This window comes from Macaca fascicularis, chromosome 6 (assembly GCF_037993035.2).
Source record: "Macaca fascicularis isolate 582-1 chromosome 6, T2T-MFA8v1.1".
Taxonomy (NCBI): Eukaryota; Metazoa; Chordata; class Mammalia; order Primates; family Cercopithecidae; genus Macaca; species Macaca fascicularis.
Window position 1 is genome coordinate 159,109,984 of NC_088380.1, and position 22,373 is coordinate 159,132,356.

Below are 22,373 nucleotides of genomic sequence, written 5' to 3' on the forward strand. Positions count from 1 at the left end.
TTCCCCTCATTTCAGCAGAACACAGAGTCTCCAAGCCCAGAGCAATGATTACATGTGTGAGGAAATTCCTCAATCTGCACGGAACTATTTTCTTGTTTTTCTCTCCTCTTTCATCCCTGTTTTCAGGTCCCAGGGGGATATGGCCCTTATCAACTCTCAAACAGGAGTTTTACTGCAGCACGACACAAACAGCAAAGCAGGAAAAGTGTGTGCTACGATTCCTGTAGGAAACCCTCTTTCTTTGGGGTCCTATCACTTTTATCCTACCTCTGTCACCTCTTTTAGTGTGTCATCATGTGAATGTGGCCTCTACAGCACTTTCTGACTCACAATTTTCTGTTGGTCACCTGACCAAATGATGCCCAGGCTGAAGTTGGCAAATGGCCATTGTGCTGAACATAATCGTTCCAGTAAAACATGGCTTATTAGCATAGAAATCTCTATAAGCCTTTCTATTCTAATTTTGCTGTTACAATTCTGGCCCCTTCGGAGGTCATGCTAACCTAGTTAAGGCTCTTGGAGAAAATACCGTCGTTCCAGCTCATTGCATTTGCATTAAAATATATTGTCCTTCAACTGACATGCTAACCAGCAACCCATCATCTGCAACTTCGTGCAGAACCTGAACTGCAGGGCATCATTTGTTATTTAAGTTGGAGTCTGGGAAGCTCAGTGAAAATATATGATGGGCACCAAGACGTTAGGGTCTTTAAAGTTCTGGCTGTGTGCTCTTCACTCTGAATGAAATGAAAAGATTTTGATGAAAAGCAGATTACTACAAAGTGAAGGATGCTAACTGCTAGGGTCCTTGATGTGTCGCATCCCATAGAGACAATATGGCATTGTGAGGACACAAATGTCAGGGTCAGACTGCTTAGTTGAAATCCCTGTTCTACTATATAGGAATTTTGAAAACTAGTGATAATAAAATAGTCATATCTCACTAGGTTATGTGAGATTATCTCTATAGAGTAGTACATTACATGTGCCCATGTCATTAATTATGATTGTTATTAATTACTAATGTTTTGTATGCTCAATTGATGTCGACTATTTCTATTAATAACAATGTGAAACCTACAGAATGGTTAATCCTTCATATAGCTCACTCTTATGATTTTTGAGAAATTATTTGGGAAAAGATATTTGGGTACTGAAGATACATAAGTAATGAGAAGGGATGATTTCCACCCTCGTAAAGATCATATTCCAGATAGAGAATGTGGAAGTTAGTGAGTTACCCCTTAATGTGGGTCCAAGAAGAGGGTATGAGATCAATTTTCAAGGATGATATAGATTTGTTTTGATTGGATAGGAGGTTGTAAACTGCTTAGAACAATACGTAACACTACATACTAAGTATGCAAATATTTTATTATTGCTGTTATTATTATTAATATTGTTTATACCCACAATTACTTATATTATCTTGCTTAAATCTTGTGACAACCTTGTGAGAAAGGTACTGTTATTATCTGATATTAATAATGAGGAAATCAAGGCTCAGGGAGGTTAAGTAACCTACCCGATGTCACATAGCTTATACAACAGAGCCCAGATTTAAACCAACTGCATTGACTCCTTTGAAATTCTTGTTTGCTTGAGTTGCTTTGTTATAGGTTGTGTCTCTCAAAGAAATCGGGAGAATTGGACCTGTTAAATATTTGGTGATGGGCAATGAGCTGTTTAAGGTCTTTGGCTGTAACGTGTCCTTGGAAGCAAGGAGCTCACTCCATTTGGTTCCTAGGAAGTTCCTCTGGTTGTGCTATCATCACTTCTTGACCTAGAGAGGTTGCCTACTGCACTCTCTGACTTCAAGCAATACTTTATCTAATTCTTCCTCAAGAAAACATCTACGTTTAAAAATATTCTTACAGAAAAGGGGAATCTATACTCTTTTTAAATGATCTTTAAATAAAATTAGACTCTAAAATAGCAAAGTTGGAAGAAAGAGTGAGGATTATCTAAGCCAATTCCTCCATTTTGTATGTGAGGCCTACATGAGGGGAAGGGATGGAAATGTCTGCAGTTTACGTGGTTAATTACTATGCAGCTTGGTGGCTAAGAGTTTGGTGGGCTCTGGAGCTGGGTGGTCTGGGTCTGAGTCCCAGTTCTCTACTTGCTAGCTTAATCTCCTTGTGCCTCAGTTGCCTCGCTGTAAAATGGTGGTAATAACAGTGCTTACCTCATGGGATTGTGGTGAAGATTAAGTAAGTTTCCATGTGTAAGGCACTTGGAATAGGGGCTGGCACATAGTAAACTATATATGAGTATTTACTATTCTTGCTGTTGACAGCACTAGGATTTGGGTCCAGATTGCTTAACGTCCTTGTCTAGTGCTCTTTTCATTTCCTTAAATTCTCTTCCATCAAGATCTTTTTTGTAACCAGCTGAGGTTCTTCCAACTTTAGTTTGACCCATGACCACCAGTTCTCTTCTTAGTCTGGATACCTGTGTGGTTTTTGTGCTTATCAGTTTCAAACACTGTGGTCATGGGACTCTGAGGTCAGATAGACTTGCATTTGAGTTCCAGCCTTACTACATAGAGGTTACTTAGCTTCCCTGTGCCTCTGTTTCTTCATTTGTACACTGGGAATACCAAAGAGCACCTACCTTATTAAGATTGCTGATAGGATTAAATAAGCAGTTATTTATAAAAGCACTCAGCAGAATGCCAGACGCTTGCTAGATATATAGTACATGGCAGTACATTATTGTTATTACTACTGTTATAACTCCTTATGGAATTTTCCAAGTCATGAGTGTACTTTCCTCTTGCAGATTATCTGAGTAGGCTGAACGATCGGTGAAAAGGAGGCCAAGCATCTCAAAAATAGGACACCTGAGAGTATGAAGCCAATGTGACACTCAGGTGAGTTAGCCTTATGATCCCTAAGCATTCAGTCCTTGGACCAGATGCATCAGAATCTTCTGGTAAGTGTGCTAAAATATGGGTTACTGAGACCCACCCTATGTCTGCCAAATCAGAATATTCTAAGGAAGCAGGTCCCAGGGAATATATATTTTAAAGCTCCCTAAATGTACTTTATGGGCTGCCAGACTTGGGAATCACAGGATTAGGTAGCTACCTAAATGAAGACATTTAAATGTGCCAAAAGCTTCTCTTTCACCCATCCATTTATCCATCTATTCACCCATCCATCAATCAAATATGTGCTAGTATCTGGTATTTGCTTCATGACCTGCTACTGCTGTGGTGGGTGCAAAAATAAATGATCAATACTCTCAAAGAGTCAATAGTCTAAGAGAATGGATGACTGAAGCACAAATAATAAAAGATGTGCTATGAAGTATGATGGGGGTCCAGAAAAGTATGTACTTATTCCAGGTTGTGGCAGAAGACTCTGGTGAGGTTTCCTTTTATATAATGGCATGAATTCCCTTTCAGATCCATCTCTAATTTAAGCTTCTCCTACTTCTGACTGTTTGTGTTACATACCAATCCTATGGATTTCTATAGTTTTCTGGAATTACTTTTTACACACTACAATAGAGTTGTGTGGCTGATTCCATGTTTTACTTAGAAGCTGAGAGCTTGATAAAAAGTGAAGGCTGCATCTTAATTATCACCTTTTCCCCTACTTCCTAGCTAGGGTCTGGCTCTGCCTAAGCAGCTGCCATCAGTGTTCAATAAACACTGAAGAAGTTGGGTTGTTGCACTGGTTATACAAAGAAGGAGGCAGTGGGTATAAGCCTGGGGCGGGGAGCAGGGCTGGAACCAGTCATGGAACACGTAGAATTTGAATCAAGTTTGGGCTTTAGTTTTTAGGCAATGAGCCTAAGACTATTTTGGAAGCTATATCCTTTGTTCAAAAAAAAGTTAGAAAGAGCAAGAACTAGGGCAATCTATCACAAAGTGTGGGAGAGGTAATTTTATATGTAAACTATTATAAATCAGATTTGAGTTATGAAGTGAGACAATTATTCCCTTTGCAGTTTCATTTTATTCTGTCTAATTATTTCAGGGAGACATTCTGAATTGGGTGCTAGTATTTTAACACTTCTCTAACACTTTCTCTTTTTAAATTCTGTTTATTTTTAATTGACAAATAATAATTGTATATATTTATGGAGTACATTGGGCATGGAGGGCGGGTTATTCTGTGATGTCTTGACCTGTGTATACATTGTAACACTTCTCTAATACTTTCTAATCCAGCCGTCCCTAACCTTTTTGGCACCAGGAACCAGTTTCGTGGAAGACAATTTTTCCACAGATGGTTGGGGGATGATTTCGGGATGGAACTATTCCACCTCAGGTCATCAGGCATTAGATTCTCATAAGAAGCATGCAACCTAGATCCCTCACATGTACAGTTCACAATAGGGTTCATGGTTCTATGAGAATCTAATGTTGCCACTGGTCTGACAGGAGGCAGAACTCAGTTGATAATGCTTGTTCACCTGCTACTCACCTCCTGCTATGTTGCCCAGTTCCTAACAGGCCATAGACTGGTATCAGTCCATAGCCTGGGGCTTGAGGACCCCTGCTCTATGATGTCTATACAACAATAAAATTGCCTAATGATGCATTTCTCAGAATGTATACCCATCATTAAGCGACACTTGGCTGATTGTGTATTTTTATATATAGCTAAATGTGGCTAGATTAGATGTGATATCTCTTTGGAGGCAGGGATAGTTGGGCAAGTTTCTAAAACACAAAACTGACTGTGTCTTTTCTCTGCTTAAGAACCTTCCATGAATCCCTGCTGTTCATAACCGGATAAATTCTAAGCTGCCTAATTCAGAATTCTAGCTTAGAGATGTCTATACCTGGCTGCTCCCAACAGTCAGTCTCATGTCCTGTCTCAAACATGGGGCTTCAATAAGTATGAATTTTTCCAAGGAGAACTTTATACTCTGCGTACTTTTAAAGGCTCAAGCCTGGAGACCCCCCCTTCTCGCCTCCCTTACCCTTTTCACCAGGGCATCCTCTATTCATCCTTCTAGAGCCTCCTCTGGGGAGTCCTTTCCCAATGCCCACTTCCCAGCCTAAGCTTAGTGCTATTTCTGTAGATACCCAGAAACTATATGTACAGTTTACCCTAGTGTGTCAAAGTTATAGTTACTGCTTTAGGAGAGACTTTGAGCTTTTCATCTTTATTACTCGGGCTTCTGCTACTGTGTCAGGCAGGTAGTTGACACTCAACAAATGTTTGTTTAGCCTAACTCAGCTGAACACATGGAGTTATTAAGCTGATTTTGCTGAGTCTGCAACATTTCTTGCATGCATCCCCTGCTTGGAGTTCCAATTACAGTCCTCCTGCTTCAGTTTTCTTGTCACTCCCTTCCTCTGATAACTTTTGCATACCTCTGTATCACATGGCTTACTTTTTGAAAAGATTTTTTTTACATTCACCTGTATTTGTCTCAAATTTGTTTTTAAAAGAGACTTTGTATTACTACCATCACGGAAAACCTTCATCACTTGGCACAAAAGAAAGTTCAAAAAATACAACAAAAGACATTCTACTAAATTCTAGCTAGACAACCTTGCCTGTTCTAGTAGATGCACCAAGACCATTAATGAATCTTTCATCCTACTTTGTGTCATCCTCTTTGCCACATGACTTTGGGTCTCCCTCACCAACTAGGCCAAGTTCCTGTCTTCATCTCTTGATTCAGCCATAACACTTGCTCTGCCCAGTGTTGTTTTAGTAGATTTGACGCATACAGAAGCGTAAAAAACTCTTGTGTGGGCCGGGCCCGGTGGCTCAAGCCTGTAATCCCAGCACTTTGGGAGGCCGAGATGGGCGGATCACGAGGTCAGGAGATCGAGAGCATCCTGGCGAACACGGTGAAACCCCATCTCTACTAAAAAGTACAAAAAAACTAGCCGGGCGAGGTGGCGGGCGCCTGTAGTCCCAGCTACTCGGGAGGCTGAGGCAAGAGAATGGCATGAACCCAGGAGGCAGAGCTTGCAGTGAGCTGAGATCTGGCCACTGCACTCCAGCCTGGGAGACAGAGCGAGACTCCGTCTCAAAAAAAAAAAAAAAAAAAAAAAAAGGAAAAAAACCTCTTGTGTGACTGGGATAGCTCCTCTGCAATGAGAACATGCCTGGGATAGTGTACTGAAAAGATGTGAGAAATACATGAAGCAGAGTCCAGTCATCCCAGCCAAGAACCAGCTGTGAGCTGTGAATCTAACCACATGACTTTGAGGCAAGTCCAGACCAAGAGCCTTAAAGACGGACCTGCAGATTCCTGAGCTAAATAAAAGTTTATTGTTGAAAGGCACAGAGTTGTTTTTGTTTCCTACAGATATTAATGTGGCAACAGATAACTAATATAGCTGCCAAGGCTCTGAGCCTGAGACATGTTTTCTCTTTGCTAAAAAGGTAGATTAGAACAGGGGTCCCCAAACCCCAGGCCACTGCCTGGTACAGGTCTGTGGCCTATTAGGAATTGAGCCACACAGCAGGAGTGGTGGGTGAGCCAGCATTATCACCTGAGCTCTGCCTCCTGTCAGATCAGCAAGGCATTAGATACTCATAGGAGCATGAACCCTATTGCGAACTGAATATGCAAAGAATCTAGGTTGTGTACTCCTTATGAGAATCTAATCCTGATGATCTGAGGTGGAACAGTTTCATCTGGAAACCATCCCCCTACCCTGCTTGGGGAAAAATTGTCTTCCATGAAACTGGTCCCTGGTGCCAAAAAGGTTGGGGACTGCTGTCATAGAGTATACTTACACAAACCTGGGTGGTATAGCCTGCTACACACCTAGGCTGTATGGTGTAGCCTATGGCTCCTAGGCTACAATCCTGTACAGCTTGTTACTATACTGAATGCTGTGGGGAATTGTCACACAATGGCATTTGTGTATCTAAACATCCCTAAAAATAGAAAAGATACAGTAACGATAGGGTATTATAATCTCATGAGACCATTGTTGTATATGCTGGCCATTGTGGACCAAAATATTTATAGCCTGTGACTATATATGTATATACAACATATATTATGTTTATATTTATATTTATAATACATTTATTTACATAAATTTTTCTCTACAAAAATTTCTGCCAGGTAGTTTTCCTGCTGCTGTTTGCAAACCTCCAGTGAGAGATGGCTTATTATTCTGCAAATGAGCCTGTTACAGTCCTGATTGGGTGAAGAAGATAGACTTGAGGAACACAAAACTGGAAATGGGGGTTCTTGCAGTAATCCAAGTGAGGGACATGGAAGAGCCAAAATGAGCAGGAAGAATCCGGATGTACTGATAGAGAAGCAAACTCCTTTGGTTGATGCTAAGTGCCATAAAAATGTGAATTGTGTAAAATGTGAATTGTAAAGTGGTTGTGCTCACTTTAGAGCCCAAACTTACTGCATAAACAACTCCCAAACCATACAAACATCTATTTTTCCTTTAAATGGACAAAGCAATGCTGACACCCAGTGGCTGGTTCAGATTACCCACAGCTCCCAGACAGAGGATCCCAAGGGAGATGAAAGTCAACTTGCTCAATCCCTACCATCAGAGCAACCCACGATCTTTAGCTGAAAGGGCAAGTCTAAATTCAGCCAGTAGTAGCCAGCCATGTGATGTGTTTGGCACCACATAAAGGATAGTTCCTAGTAAGTTTAATGCAGGTAAAAGAGCCAAATTAAACCTGCAGATGAGAAGAGTATTGAATCAAAGTCAGCCCCTTGCGAAGCAGAGACAAAAGCAATTACCCTGAGTTCCCCGGAGAACTCCCATCCAAAGCACCAATACGAAATGAAATAGTTAAAGGTCAGTTTCTCAGTCAAATCAGTCCTCTGTTTTGCCATAACAGGGCAGGCTTTGTGCTTTGGTTGGAAACCACTCAACTCCCATTCTGACACAGAGTCAGGATGTGATAAAACAACAAGGAACTTGACAAATTGAATGGACAAACCAGTCTAAGGAGGGGAAAATGAGTTTGCTAAGGCCTAAAAGCAAGCTAATGGCAGAGAGGAAACACTAGTGTGCTTCTTGTCTGACTAGACTTAACAGCTGGAGCTCCAGTAGCCATCTTGGACCATGTGACAAGGGCCACAATCTTAGGATGGTAGAGGGGAAAGTAGAAGAGTCTGGTCATGAATGAATTCATGGGGCTGTCATACCAACCTGGAGTCTAGACCAGATTTTTGTGAACTCTCATGCATGCGCAAAATGTCAGTTATCATCTGTATGTCATTGATGCTGATCGTCTATCTACTTGATGTCGCCATTTGAACATCACAGAGGAACGTTCAGAACAAAACTCAGGATCTTCTCCCCACAAATTTGGTTTTCCTTCAGTGTCCCTAAATGACACCACCATCCATTGCACAAACCAGAAGTAGAGGAGACATCCTTGACTCCTTTCTTTTCCTTGACCCCCATGACTAAAAAATCACAAGGCTTGAATATATGACTTTATCCCTTATATTAACCCACTTCTCAACATTCTTCTCATCATTGCTCCAATGTTCTCTGCTTTATCCATTGGACACATTTTGCTTGTTGTTTATCACCTCTTTCCTCTGTACAAGAATGCCAGCTTCCATGCCTGTCCTAGTTTGCATTCCCCTGCTTTTTCTTCAGACACTCTATTCTATTACACGCTATTATTTTCTTCATAGCTCTTATCTGTATCTGAAATGACGTGTATTTGTCTATGAGACTGGGGTCTCATCTGTCTTGTCCTTGGTTGTTGACTAATGTAGTGAGAAAAGAGCAGAGATTTTGTCTATTTGCCTCACTGTTGTATCACTATCACTCAGAACTGTGCCTAGTACAAAGTAGGTGCTCAATGAATACTTGTTGGTGAGTAAACATGAATATAGGTACACACGTAATGTATATATAGTGCTTGGACAGTAGGAGTATGTGGCAAAGGAAGTCCTGAGTTAGCAATTACTTGGTTACAGACTACAACTCAGTTGCCGGTGCCTTGTTATTTTTGTAGTCAATGACTTTGAAAGCCAATGTTGCGTATCTGACAAGGACTCGAAAAGGTAGTCTGAGATTTGATATCATCGTCATCATCTGATGAAAAAAAAAATCAAACCTAGCTTCTGAAACGGGAAGTAGGATACCTGGTGGATGTTGTCTTAGGGCAACTTGGGCTGCCACTTTTATTTTCTGTTGCTTTCCGTAATAGCCAGCATCTATGAAGAAGATGGTTGACTACTTGTTCATGCCGTAGTTTAGCTGGTTTTTGACTGAATCCATGAAAGAAAAGGAAGGAAGGAGGGAGGAAAGGAAAGGGATGGAAAAGGAAGAGAATAAAGGAAAGGAAGGGAGAGAGAGAGAGAGAGAGAGAGAGAGAGAGAAAGAGAGAACCTGTTCTGTTTAAAGTATTACAAGGGAAATAAAGAGAAGGTCTTTATACTTCCTCTTTTGTTCATTCCCTGACCCCACATTTGAATTCTTTATGTTACAGCCAGAATAATACTTTCCTCTGCCTCTCTCCTCTTACTCCGTCTCTCTCTTTTCCTCCTTTCTTTTCTCATTGTCTTAATAAAATAAAGTGTATTTTTACTCTGTAACAACTCAACATTAGTGTCCCTGGTTAGCAGGGGGCCACTCATGTGATTATCTAGGAGCACCAATAGGGCACCTTTTATCTTGATACTCTGAGCTCTTTTAGGGCCTCAGAGATGTCTACAAACCAGGAAAGAACAGAAAGGATCCTGCATGGAGGGTTTTTATAAGTCAAGTGCATGATCTCTGTGAAATATAATTTGTATGGTATCCTGCGTAAAACTTTCAGTGGCTTCCAGCCACGTTAGAATAAAATCCAAATTCTTCACTGTGGCCTACAGGGTGCTACATGATTGCTCTTGCTTACCTTTTTAAAATTTTATTTTTAACTGACAGATGTTAATTATACATATTTATGGGGTACAACATGATATGATGTTTCAATACATGAACACATTGCGAAATGATCAAATTAGGTTGATCCATCATCTCAAATACTTATAGTATCTTTGTGGTGACAACATTTAAAATCTAGCCTTTTGAATTATTAGCTGTAATTACCATGCTGTGTAATAGACTACCAGAACCTTTTCCTCGTAACTGAAACTTCACCCAACATCTCTCCTTTCCCTGTCCACAGCCCCCTGCCCCACCTCCAGCCTCTGGTAACCACCATTCTGCCTTCTACTTCTCCTTTTCCTTTTTACTTTAAGTTCTGGGATACATGTGCAGGACATGCAGGTTTGTTGCATAGGTATACATGTGCCATGGTCGTTTGCTTCACCAGGTTTTAAGCCCCGCATACATTAGGTATTTGTCCTAATGCTCTCCCTCCCCTCGTCCCCCAGCCCCCGACAGGCCCCAATGTGTGATGTTCCCCTCTCTGTGTCCATGTGTTCTCATATTTCATCGCCCACTTAAGAGTGAGAACATGTAGTATTTGGTTTTCTGTTCCTGTGTTAATTTGCTGTCTACTGTCTACTTCTGAGTTCAACTTTTTTCAGATCCCATATGCAAATGAGATCATTTCATGTGGTATTTGTCTCTCTGTGCCTAGCTCATTTCTCTAGGCATGGTGTCCTCTAGGTTCATTCATATTATTTCAAATGAAAAGATTTCCTGCTTTTTAAGGAGTACTAGTATGGCATTGTGTGTATATACTGCATTTAAAAAACTCATTCATCTATTGATAGGCACTTAGGTTGTTCCATATCTTGGCTATTGTGAATAATGCTGCATTGAACATACGAGTGCAGATAACTCTTCAACATACTGATGACATTTTCTTTGGATATATTCCCAAAAGTGGGATTGCTGGATCATATGGTAATTCTATTTTTAAATTTTTGAGGAGCCTTCATACTGTTTTCCAAAATGGCTGTACTAATTTACAACACTACCAACAGTGTGCAAGCGTTCCCTTTTCTCCACATCCTCATCAACACTTATCTTCCATCTCTTTGATCATGGCTAATTTAACAGGCAAGAGGTAATATCTCATTGTAGCTTTAATATACATTTCTCTGATGATTAGAGATGTTGAACATTTTTTAATATATCTGTTGGCCATTCTTATGTCTCCTTTTGAGAAATGTTTATTCAGCTTCTTTGTTCTTAAAATGGAGTTATTTGTTTTCATGTTATTGAGTAGTTTGAGTTAATTGTATATTTTGGATATTAACTCCTTATCCAAAATTAACCTACACAACTGTGGCCAATTAATTTTCAACAAAAGTGCCAAGAACACACAACAGGGAAAGAACATTCTCTTCATTCCCTTTAGTTGGTAAAACTAAATATCCACATGCAGAATGAAAATTGATCCACATCTCACCATGTATATGAGAATCAGCTCAAAATGGGTGAAAGACTTAAACTTAAGATCTGAAACTATAAAACTACTGAAATAAAACATAAGGAAAAAGCTCCATGACACTGGTTTGAGCAGAGATTTCTTATATATGACCCCAAAAGCACAGGCAATGAGAGCAAAAATAGACAAATGGGATTGCCTCAAACTAAAAAGCTTCTGCACAGCGGAGGAAACAATCAACAATGTGAAGAGAGAGCCCACAGACTGGGAGAAAATGTTTGTAAATCATACATGGGGTAAGTGCCTTGGCTACCTCTTTGATATCATTTCCCATCTTTTTTTCCGTCTTCCTTCAGCTCCAAGCCACATAGGCAGGCCTTTTTTTTTTTTTTTTCCCCCTGTTCTTAACATCCTAAGCTTTTATCTGCCTTGGGGCCTCTGTGTTTGTTATCTCCTCTGCCTGGATGCCTGAACTCAGTAAGGTTGGCTGCTTCTCTTAATTTGGCTAACTCAGCCCAGAGAAACTCTTCTTGCCTTCCCTATTTAATATTTCCTTGCCCCTTCCTCAAAGACACTGTTATATGACATTCCATTATTTTCTTCATAGCTGTAATGATATCTGAAATTATAGGTATGTATTTATAAATGAGAGTAGAGACCTATTTTTATTGTATATGATTTTCCATCCTTGTCGACCAGAAGGGGGGCTGGCACCTGGTAGGTGCTTAGTACATATCTGCTGAATACTTACTGTGTGGCAAATATTCCTCTAAATACAGCAAAGGCACTAACTCATCTGATTCTCACAACTCTGTAAAAGGACTACTATTATGATCCCTGTTTCATAGAAGAAACTGAGGCCCAGAGAGGTGAGATAATTTATGTAGGGTTATACAGATAAGTTGAGAAGCAGAAATCCTAATTCCAGGGTCTATGACCTTAACCACTGCACTATACTACTTCCAATCAGAATCCCAGTTTTGGAAAAGAATTGAGTATCATTTGATCATCTCACTACCACCAGATGCATAGATAATGCTCTGTGACATTCCTTTTGAGGCTTTCTAACTTCTTGAATGCTCTGGTGGCAGAGTATCCACTTTCTCCTGGGTGGACCCACTCCATTATGGTATGTTAGTTTTTCCCTTATGTTGGGATATACTCTGCCTGCTTATAGCTTCTCCCCCAGAGTTCTGTTGCACCTGTTCAGCTCTCAAGAGGATCCAGCCCTCTGTGCCCCAAGGAAGCCCATCAGCAGTGACAGGGTTATTCTCCTGACCTTTCTCTCCTACAAGCTGAATAATGCCAGATTCTTCCAAGGCATGGTTTATCTTTCTTTCTCTGCAAGGATATTCAAAGCCTCTGCTCAAGACATATATGGGTGAATTCATTTTTTTTTTTTTTTTTTTTTGCTCCTGTACCATTTGGGAGCTGTGGGCCGGACATGAATTAGTGGAGTTTCTAAGCCCATCTCATCTGATTTCCCTGAATCTCATCTCCCAGCCAGGGTGGTAACAAAAACCCATATGGCACAAAAGCAATTCCTTCTTGGGACCGTGGGGGCTGTTATCTGGTGCTCCTTGGATGATGCTATTAGCATAACTTACAGCTCCCATTCTGCCTTCTCAACCTGAAACTGCGAGCATGGGAGAGGCTGATAAAGAAACTGGCTTATATATGCCTTTCCTTTCATTGCTGATATGCTTGTCCCTCGTGGGTTTCTTGCGGAATAACAGAATTGTAAAGTGAGGAGAAAAGTTATATCATTGGATTAGAGAATATAGAGTTCCATTGTGAAGAGCTGTCTGGGGGTTGCTGATTCAGGGTGTGAGGCAGGCTGCATTTACAGACAAAATAAAATATTTGTGCCTCCCCACCCCCCCAAAAAAGGCAACTTGGTATAGATGAGACTGGCTGACCTGTGCATAAATACCAGCTCTATTTATTTGAGATACTTTGTCTCTCTGATCTTTAAAATGAGGAATTGTACTTATCTGAAACAACTGTTATGAGGCTTAATTACATTTTGGTGTTTTGTGTGCCCTAAGTCCTCAATACACATTGGTTTAGATTTGTTGGACTTTACTGAGGTTTCTTTTAATTGCCACAGGTTCATGTTCATGGGATTTAAATCTCTATCCCAGGCATCTGGCTAAACTTGCTTATTAAATGAGGTGGTACCATAGAGAGGCAGAGAAATTTCTAGTAATGACAGTTAAATATGCCTGGTGCTTACAGTTTTGTGGAATGTTTTCTCACTTGCAATTTCATTTCATCCCTGTGACAACCCTATTAGGTAAGGGTAATTATTTTACATTTCGCACATGAGAAATCTAGGACACAGTAAGATTATTTAACCTGTCCAATATCACAGGGTTAGTGAGGATTTGGTCACTATCGTAGCCCAGAAGACCTGGAACAGGGCCTCGCCTTGAACTCAGGTCATCTGATTTTAAACTCCATTCTGGCTTTCCTTTGACTCTTTTGCTGGACTTGTAGAACTTCGCATTCTGTTACTCATCTCTGTGTTTTCCAGATTAGTGCCCAGTACACAAAAGGCACCAAATAGGCATTTGAATTTCACAGAATTGAAACAAGTTTTAGCAACTATGGGTCATACATGAATTTTGTAGGAATGAGCTTACTTAGTCCCAGTGTACTAAATAAGACAACCTATAAATGAGCTCCCCACACCCATCCTAGATCTTACAAAAGGTTATTCCTGCCTCCATTCTTAGCTTATTTCTGTCTTGGACTGGAGCATTCGAAACTCCTACTATAAGAAAAACTGTGAAAAAAGATGGCTTGGCGGCAGAATCTGTGTTTATGTAAATAGAGGAAGAAAAATGTGAGCATCAGACATTGCTTAGAAAAGTAGCATTTGGTAGTCGGGAGGGTGTAGGTTTGGAGATCAGTTTCTGATCCAAGCCATATGGATCTTGATAAACATAGATCTCTATGTATCCATTCTTGACTCTAAGGCAACCAACCCATTCCATATGTGGCATGGCCAGCACTAGTGACAACAGACTTCCAGCCAAATCCTTAGCTTATTATCTCTCTTGACCCATCTGTTTTTTACCTTTCTAGCACTTGGCACCCTTACCTATTCCCAGCCTCTCCAGCTGCTGACCCCTTGCCTCCTCTTCCATTCATGGCCTCTTCCTTGGGCCTGACCCTAGGCACTACTTCTCTGGTTCTGACTTCTGCCTTCCATTGCATATTAGGGTGAATCTGTTTCTTTTTTTTTTCTGGCTACCCTGAGAAACACACACCTTCATGAGAGTAATTTCCTCCAATTAGCCCTGTTTCTTCAAAAAGGAATTGACCTTGTAGAGACTTTGTTTCTAATGTGCAGTACCTCAATTCATTCATGCCTCTATTTATTCATACCTTCATTCAATCAGCTAATACATGTTGATTATCATTTACTTGCTGCACACACCAGTGCTGGTGTACCATGTGACTAGATTCCAGTCCTTGCTTCGCGGAGCCTGTTACACAGAAGGGGATATAGTGTAGCATGGTAGTTAAGAGCATGTGAATGGATGTGTGTTCTAAACATGGCTCTGTTGCTCACTGTGTGCCTTTGGTCAAGATACTTAATCTCTCAGAGCTTATTTCTCCATATGTAAAATGAGAATATTGCCTAGTAGAATCATTGTACTATTAAGTAAAATTATCCATTATCCACACTGTACACTCAGTAGATGTTGACTATTGTTTTATTAGTGAGGGACAGATAAATAACATAATTAGAATGTAACATTATCAATGATATAATAGGGAACATATTAGGTTAATAATAGGTCCTTATCCAGGTTTCAGAAGGTTTCTTGGAGGAAGTGATATCCTAGCTCATACCTTAAGGGTGAGCATGAGTTAGCCATGTTAAAGAAACATGGAACATTTCCAGGGAAGGGAACAGCATGTGCAAAGGCCTGGACAAGAGAAACATCATGGCAACATACATGTAGTTCAGTCAGGCTAGAGAAATATTTGAGAGTAAGAAGTGAGAGGTAAGGCCAGGGTCTTGCTTCCTTCCTTTTATTCTGCCTCTTGTGGCTTCCCAGGCCATGACCCCATCTCATTACCCTACTTTTCCTCTTTGCACAGCTGTGATTTGCTAGGGGCAAAGGATGCTGAGTGGAAGTAGTTTCCCCTTGATGACTTAATTACATAATTGCTGATGCAGGTGCCCCGTGGAAAACTTAGAGCCATATTCTATTTAGGAACATTTTAGCCTTACACAGCAGATCCAGCTACTATGATTTGCCTCATTACCTATTAAGAGGACATTTGCATGGACTTAAATGGTTTCCTCACCTTGTTCCTGAGAGATTTTTCCATGACTGGCCATTTGTCCAATAGCAGGCAAGTTGGAGAAGTGAGCAGGAGGTCACTGAGACCTGCTTTTAATTGGCTTCTGGTAGAAACACAGAATGTCAGGCTGGGAGACACTTTGTGGGTCATTTCAACTCTACTATGTCATGGAAAACTATGAACATTTCAATCCTAGACCCCAGAAATGATAGGGTATAGAAAAAAGCTGAGGCTAGTGAAAGGAGAGTGATGGCAAATGATGTTGACAGGGAAAAAGTGGTTGCAAAGCTGTTAAAATCTGCCTCTCTGATCAGCTGCCTATGGGAAATATGTCCGCCTCTGCCCCAGATTCATGCACCCCCAGCAGACATTACTAGCAGTTGGAGCACTATTCTTTTGAGCCCAGACAGGGCCTCAGAATTCTTCCAAACATAGTGCTGCAGAGGTTCATGGCTGGGTATGTGGAGTTGGCACTTGTAACGAAACACACTAACTACCCTGAGAGCCTCTCTTTTTATATGCAGGGAATGTCAGATCCATCAAAGAGAAGTACTTTATCCAGTGTAAACATGCACATTAATGGCAGACCTTAAGTTAGAGTATTTTGCTCCTGACCCAAATCCCTGAAAGAATTTCCTCTCTTTGAAAAGTATCACGAAGGCCAGTTAGATTATTCTTTCCAAAAAGTATGCTATCATGACGCTCTCCTGCTGAGCATCCCTCAATAGCTTACCATTTCCAATAAAATAAAGTCTAAACGTATCAGCAAATCATTCTACATTTTTCACATCTTGAGCCCAGCTCTAGTCAAAAGGGATCCCCACCCCTTTGTTTATGCCTTCTCATTCAACTCGCATCCATGGGTCCTCTAAAGCTTGGGTCAAGCCTTTCAGCTTCTCTGAAACTGGCCAATTTCAATCCTATTTGTCTTCTTCCCCTAAACAATTCTAATGATTACGGTTCAACCCACATAACTTATTGGCATTTTAGAGGTTTTAATGGTGGAAAATGACATATGGCCAATATTACTCTAGACCCCAGTTACCCTGGCCCACTCTGAAAGAGCAAGCCACACTTAAGAGGTGACCTTTTAGTGTGATAGATCCTTCTTACCTGCAAACACAGCCCACCTAGGATCCCAGAATCTTGGGACCAATCTGATTAAAATTCCATTAGCTTGAGTTGTAGTGAGTAGGGGGCAGTGAGTGAGTAAGGGGGCTTAGAGAAATCTCCTTTTCCCTTAAGGCCTGCAGTTAACACACATTATCCCTGCCCTCCCGCCTTCTAATTGCTACTTATATGATTTTTCCAATCTATTTGTAGGGCAGTATCTAATTAATTAATTAAAGTAATTTGAATTAATTTAATTGAACAAACACCTGTTTGTCAAGCACTGTGTTTAGAGTTGGAAATACAAAAATAAACAAGACAAGTATTCTTTTTTTATGCAGCTTGTACTCAGGTTGGGTAGACAGATAAGATACAAGTAACAAATAATGCCTTTCTCATCTAGCATACTGTAGGGGGACACAGTATATACTCAATAAACATTTGTTATCTTCCCTTATTCAATACCTATTTGGATTAGTATCTACAGGGTATAGTTGATGGAGGTGTGTAACATTTATTCAAGTATACTTACTGAATATTGAAATATCCAGCAAGTATCTTTTAAATTAGATTCATAGAGGCAGTTAACAAAGATGGTCCAGGAGCATGGAATGCAGAATGATGTAGCCAGGAGTTGGTCCCATGCTTCTAACTGCAACTACATTTAGAGTACTGCATTTGCATTCCATGCTGGACCCCATGCTGGCAAACTACAGACAGTGTCTGAGGGAGGGTAACCAGGTTGGTATGAAGTCTTTTCATGAAAACTTGAAAAACCTTTGAAGGAAGTAGAACTGTTTTGGAGAATAGTTTGAGACTTCAGTTGATAGGCAATGGTGGTGATATGGTTTGGTTGTGTCTCTACCCAAATCTCATCTTGAATTGTAGCTCCCATAAATCCCACATGTCATGGGAGGGCCTGGTGGGAGGTAATTGAATTGTGGGGGCGGGTTTTTCCCATGCTATTCTCGTGATAGTGAGTAAGTCTCATGAGATCGGATGGTTTTATAAAGGGGAGTTCCCCTGCACACACTCTCTTGCCTGCTGCCATGTAAAACAGCCTTTGCTCCTCTTCACCTTCTGCCACGATTGTGAGGCCTCCCGAGCTGTATGGAACTGTGAGTCCTTTAATCTCTTTTTCTTTATAAATTACACAGTCTTGGGTATTTCTTCATAGCAGTATGAGAACAAACTAATACAGGTGATAATTGTTGGTTGTAAACATTTGAAGTGCTACTACATGTAAACATGATTTTTTTTGTTTTGTTTTCTGGGCATCCAAGAAGATGAAACTGGAATTAGCAAAAATGCCAAGAGGGAGCCCTTAGTTTGATTTAAGTTGTTCCCAAATGAGACACAAGGTCTTGTATGGATGGAGGCTCCCTGACACTGGAAAAATTTAAGCAGAAGTTGCTGAGTTTGTTGTGGGCATTCAAACATTAAAAAGATGTTTTATTCAGCTTGTCACCAATAACTATGTTAACTTTATATTTGATAATGATTTGTTATGAGGATCATTATTTTGTTTCATGGTTTAGAAAGCATTTTTATGTGAATTACCTGATTTGATTTTCACAAAGACAAGTTTTGAACTACTCCATTTTACAGTTGGGCAAACAGACTTCAGGAGTCCAATCATCACTATTCACAATGGAACTATGATATATGGCTTATGGCTCCACAAACAGCACTTTTTATTGTTTAAAAATGCTTAGACATGCTTGTTGATGCTACAGAATGCTTGCTGACAAATTCTTTGTGTCCTATATATCCTTGACTTTTCTCTTTTTTGAGAGGGTCACTGTTGCACACCTCTCATCTTCTGATCCAACATCTATATGCTTGCTATTGTAATGCCTGTATGTTTCTTGCTGCTTTTTTACTTTTTTCCACATTTAAAATATATATTTGTATATGCATTTCCTCTCCAGAAGTTACTAGGCATATTTACTGGTTGATCTAAGAGGTAGTACTTAAGGGGCCAAACATATGGAATTATTTGCATCATGCCTAGAGAATTTCAACTTTGTGTTTCCTCCCATGATGTTACTCCAGTGTTTTCTTTATTCATTCTTCAAGGGTCAGCCTAAATCTTACCACTTCTTAGAAGCCTTCTGCGACCTTCTTAGGCTACAAAGTTTTACACAGTTTTAGTATTTATTGTGTACCTTATTTATCTTGACTATTTATCTTGACTTGTGTACATTCTATTCTCACATACACTTGTCAGTTACATATTCTTGCTGGAGTATAAAATCTTCAGTGGTGTGTGTTTTTTTTTTCTTTTATATACTCCAAATTTCTTGCCACAATGTTGAGCACCTAGGAATGTTGAATAACTACTTGAAGATTTTTAGTTCACCTCCATGGGCTTTAATTCTTCTCATAGATAACATGTTAAAATATATTTTCTGTTTACCCTAAAGAAACAGAAACAGTATGTACCTTTGGCTCTAGGTCCTCATTATCTTAGGTTTGGATCTTGGCTTTGCCACTTTCTAGAAATGTGACCTTGAGATGGTTTCTTCACCCCTCTAAGCCTTAGCTGTAATGGGGATCATGATTGTATCTACAATTAAGGGACATCATGAAGGTTAAATGAAGGAAAGAAAAAACATTTGTTTTAGCACAGTGCCTGGCACATAGTTAATGCAAAATGAACGTTAGTAGTTATTGTGAGTGCTGTTGTTATTCTTACCACAGGATCTGTCAGATAAAATGACCTGGATTTGTTTAAATGATTTGGTGCTCTGAGTCTAGGGATGTACACTAGTAAATCAAGAGACCTATTTTAGGTATGTATGTATACATTTGTATGCTCGTACTTATTTATTTATTCCTTGCCTTGTCCTAAAAAGACTTTAAGGCAGCTTATTAACATGCACAGCGTATAGCAAAGTAAAGTAAATTTTAAAATAAAAAATGGTGCAATAGGAAAATCAAAGAAGAGAAAAGCAAAACTTAGAAATAAAGACAGTGTATAAGATACATGCCATCAGATATTTTGCCCCTAATGGAGGTAGGCTACAAATCTAGTTTTAAATTTCTGAGAAGCAAAGAGTAACACAGGATTAATTACCCAATTTACAGTGCACAGGAGGTAAAAACAATCGAATTGCTTATAAAAAGTGTTAGGATTCTTTCTAGTGGGATTAGAGAGGATTTTCCTATGGCTCAGAGAGGAAGCTATGCAATGCAAAGAGCAAAATTTTTGTGGTGATTTTCAAATATATCCACATTTTTTTTTTGAGATACCTCTTTTTAAAGATGGAAACATAGGTGTTCTAATTCTCCTCTCCTTAATTGTTGGACATCTGATGTTAGGACATAAAAGGGATTGTGGCTTTCTTCTTATTCTTTCTCTGGGATCATTCACTCTGAAGGAAACCATTTGCCATGTTGTAAGGATGCTCAAGCAGCTCTATGGAGAGGACCTTGTGTTGAGTGATTGAGGGCTCTAATCAACAACCGTGTGAGAGAATCATCTTCAAATAGATCCCTCAGCCCCAGTTAGGTCTGCAAATGATGGCAACTTTCTTCAGTGTCTTGACTGTGAGAGACTCTGAGCCAGAGCCACCCAGCAGAGCTACTTCTGGATTCCCCACCCTCAGAAACTGAGGAGATAACACATGTTCATTGTTTTAAGCTGCTAAGTTTGGGGATAACTTGATATTTGAAATAGATAACTATTACAATTCTCAACACTGCCCCACAGTGATCACAGTGAGGGATTTGATGAGGACACTCTTCACAGTGACCCTCAGTTTATGATGAGTGCAACTTATGTGCAAAATGGTCAGGCTTAAGCAGACCTAAAAAAGTCTTTGAGAGCTTCCAATTTCATGAGGGGAGAAAGACACACAGCCCATTAACCATAATGTGAGGAGGAATGGATAAATCTAAATTAAGGCACAAGTAACAAGCTATGGGAGCTTAGGAGGGAGCATTTAATGTTATTGAAGATTTTATGAAAGAGGTGGTATTTGGGTTGGGTCTTGTAGGATGGCATATTAGAATTCCTTTAAGGAATTCTTCACTTAAGTTTCTCAAGAAACAGACTCTGAGATGAATATTTGCATGTAAAGAGTATATGGGGGACTATTTTTGGGAACCGCACCTGTGAGACAGTGAGGAAGCAGGATTAGACAGAAGTGGGTGTTAGCCTGCAGTTTAGTTGCAACAGAGGCCTCAGCCTATTCTGTGGTGAATTCCAGAGTTAAGATGATCCTTCAGAATTGTATGGAATTGAGATAAGGGGTTGGCTTTTATCTTCTTGAATTGATTAATCAGATGTGAGCTGCTTCTTGGGAGGGGATATAACCCTGGGTGAGACAGTTTCATTTGGTTAACCACATTGCTAGACCATCAGCAGGTAGCATTCCTGGCCACTAAAGGTGTTAGTGCTTCAATCCTAAAGAAGGGTCAGCGTGGCACACTACAGCACACATTCTACTAGCTTAAGCTGACTTTGCAATCATCAAAGTTGGCATCATCATCATCATCATCATCACCATCACTATCATTATTTGTGGTGATGGCTCACAGATCTGAAAACACAGTGGATTGGGCTAGTTTTAAAGGATGGCTGAATTCTGAAGTTCAAACAATGTCATCAGTAATATACCTATGTCTCGGGACTCTATGTGCCTTCCTATTGGCTTTATTCATATTCTCAGTTTGGCACAACTGTAGGCTTACCTTCTGCCAAACCAGCATCTCAGTGGAAAGAGATCCCTTTCCCAGAATTGCTAGCAAATTCCTGGGCTGATGGTAATAGGCCTGCTGGGGTCACCTGCATATCTTTGAACAAATCACTATGGGTAGGTGAACATGGGCTCTGACTGGTCAAGTGTGGATTATGTACCTATTCTGGAACCATTTCCACCCAAACCACATGGACTGAATTGCATAAGAAGGGTAGACTGTCAAAGAAAACTTAGAGTTACTAATTTTGTTACCCAAAGAGGGGGCAGGCAGATGAAAGTCCTCCACAGGTAGATGGGATGTCAATGAGAAGTAAAGAGAGAGAAGGTCCTTCTAAGCCAAGGGACTAGCTTGAAGAATGACATGGAAATGTTAAAGCATATGGCTTGTTGAGTGACTGGCAAATAGCATAAGCACATTCAGTACATAAAAATATCTGTCTCCCCCAATACATATATAGATCCATATTCCTTTAGTCGAGGGAAGAAGAATGCATTGTGAGTGATAAATTATGCAGATAATATTTCATATGCACACAGAGTCCAACCACAAGAGACATCGTGCTCCCCTGGGAAACCTGCCTGAAAGACAATGGGCCAGGAGAAGGAAGAGGGCAGGAAGAGAGGAGTAGAATGAGGTCTGGCAGGTTTTGCTTGCAGCTAGGACAAGGCTGAATGAGGCAAAGATTTTCCCTGAGGCTGTTCCTCATGACCAAAGTGGTGTGGATTGGCTGTGGCAGCCTGGGCAGCCAGCTCTGAGACAAATCATGACAGAGTGTGGACCTGATAGGAATTTATGTCACTCTCTGAACGGTGGCAGCTTTGTTATTATCAAGGCAGCTGGGAGTGAGTTGTTTAGCATATTCAAAAGGTCACAGTGCCTAGGAGAGCGCACAGGACAAGGAATCAGGAGACCATTCCTGGGCCACTCACATCTTGTAGGGATGTGGACCAGTCGGTTACT

General features: G+C 40.3%; 1 long non-coding RNA gene across 1 annotated transcript in view; it reads left to right on the forward strand.

Moving 5' to 3' along the window:
- The window catches only part of LOC102121395 (uncharacterized), a 295,344-nt gene that overhangs the window by 236,865 nt on the left and 36,106 nt on the right, over nt 1–22,373 (forward strand). The window contains exon 3 of the long non-coding RNA XR_010587232.2: nt 2,782–2,872. This is a non-coding gene — a long non-coding RNA (uncharacterized lncRNA). The remainder of the gene's footprint in view (nt 1–2,781; nt 2,873–22,373) is intronic.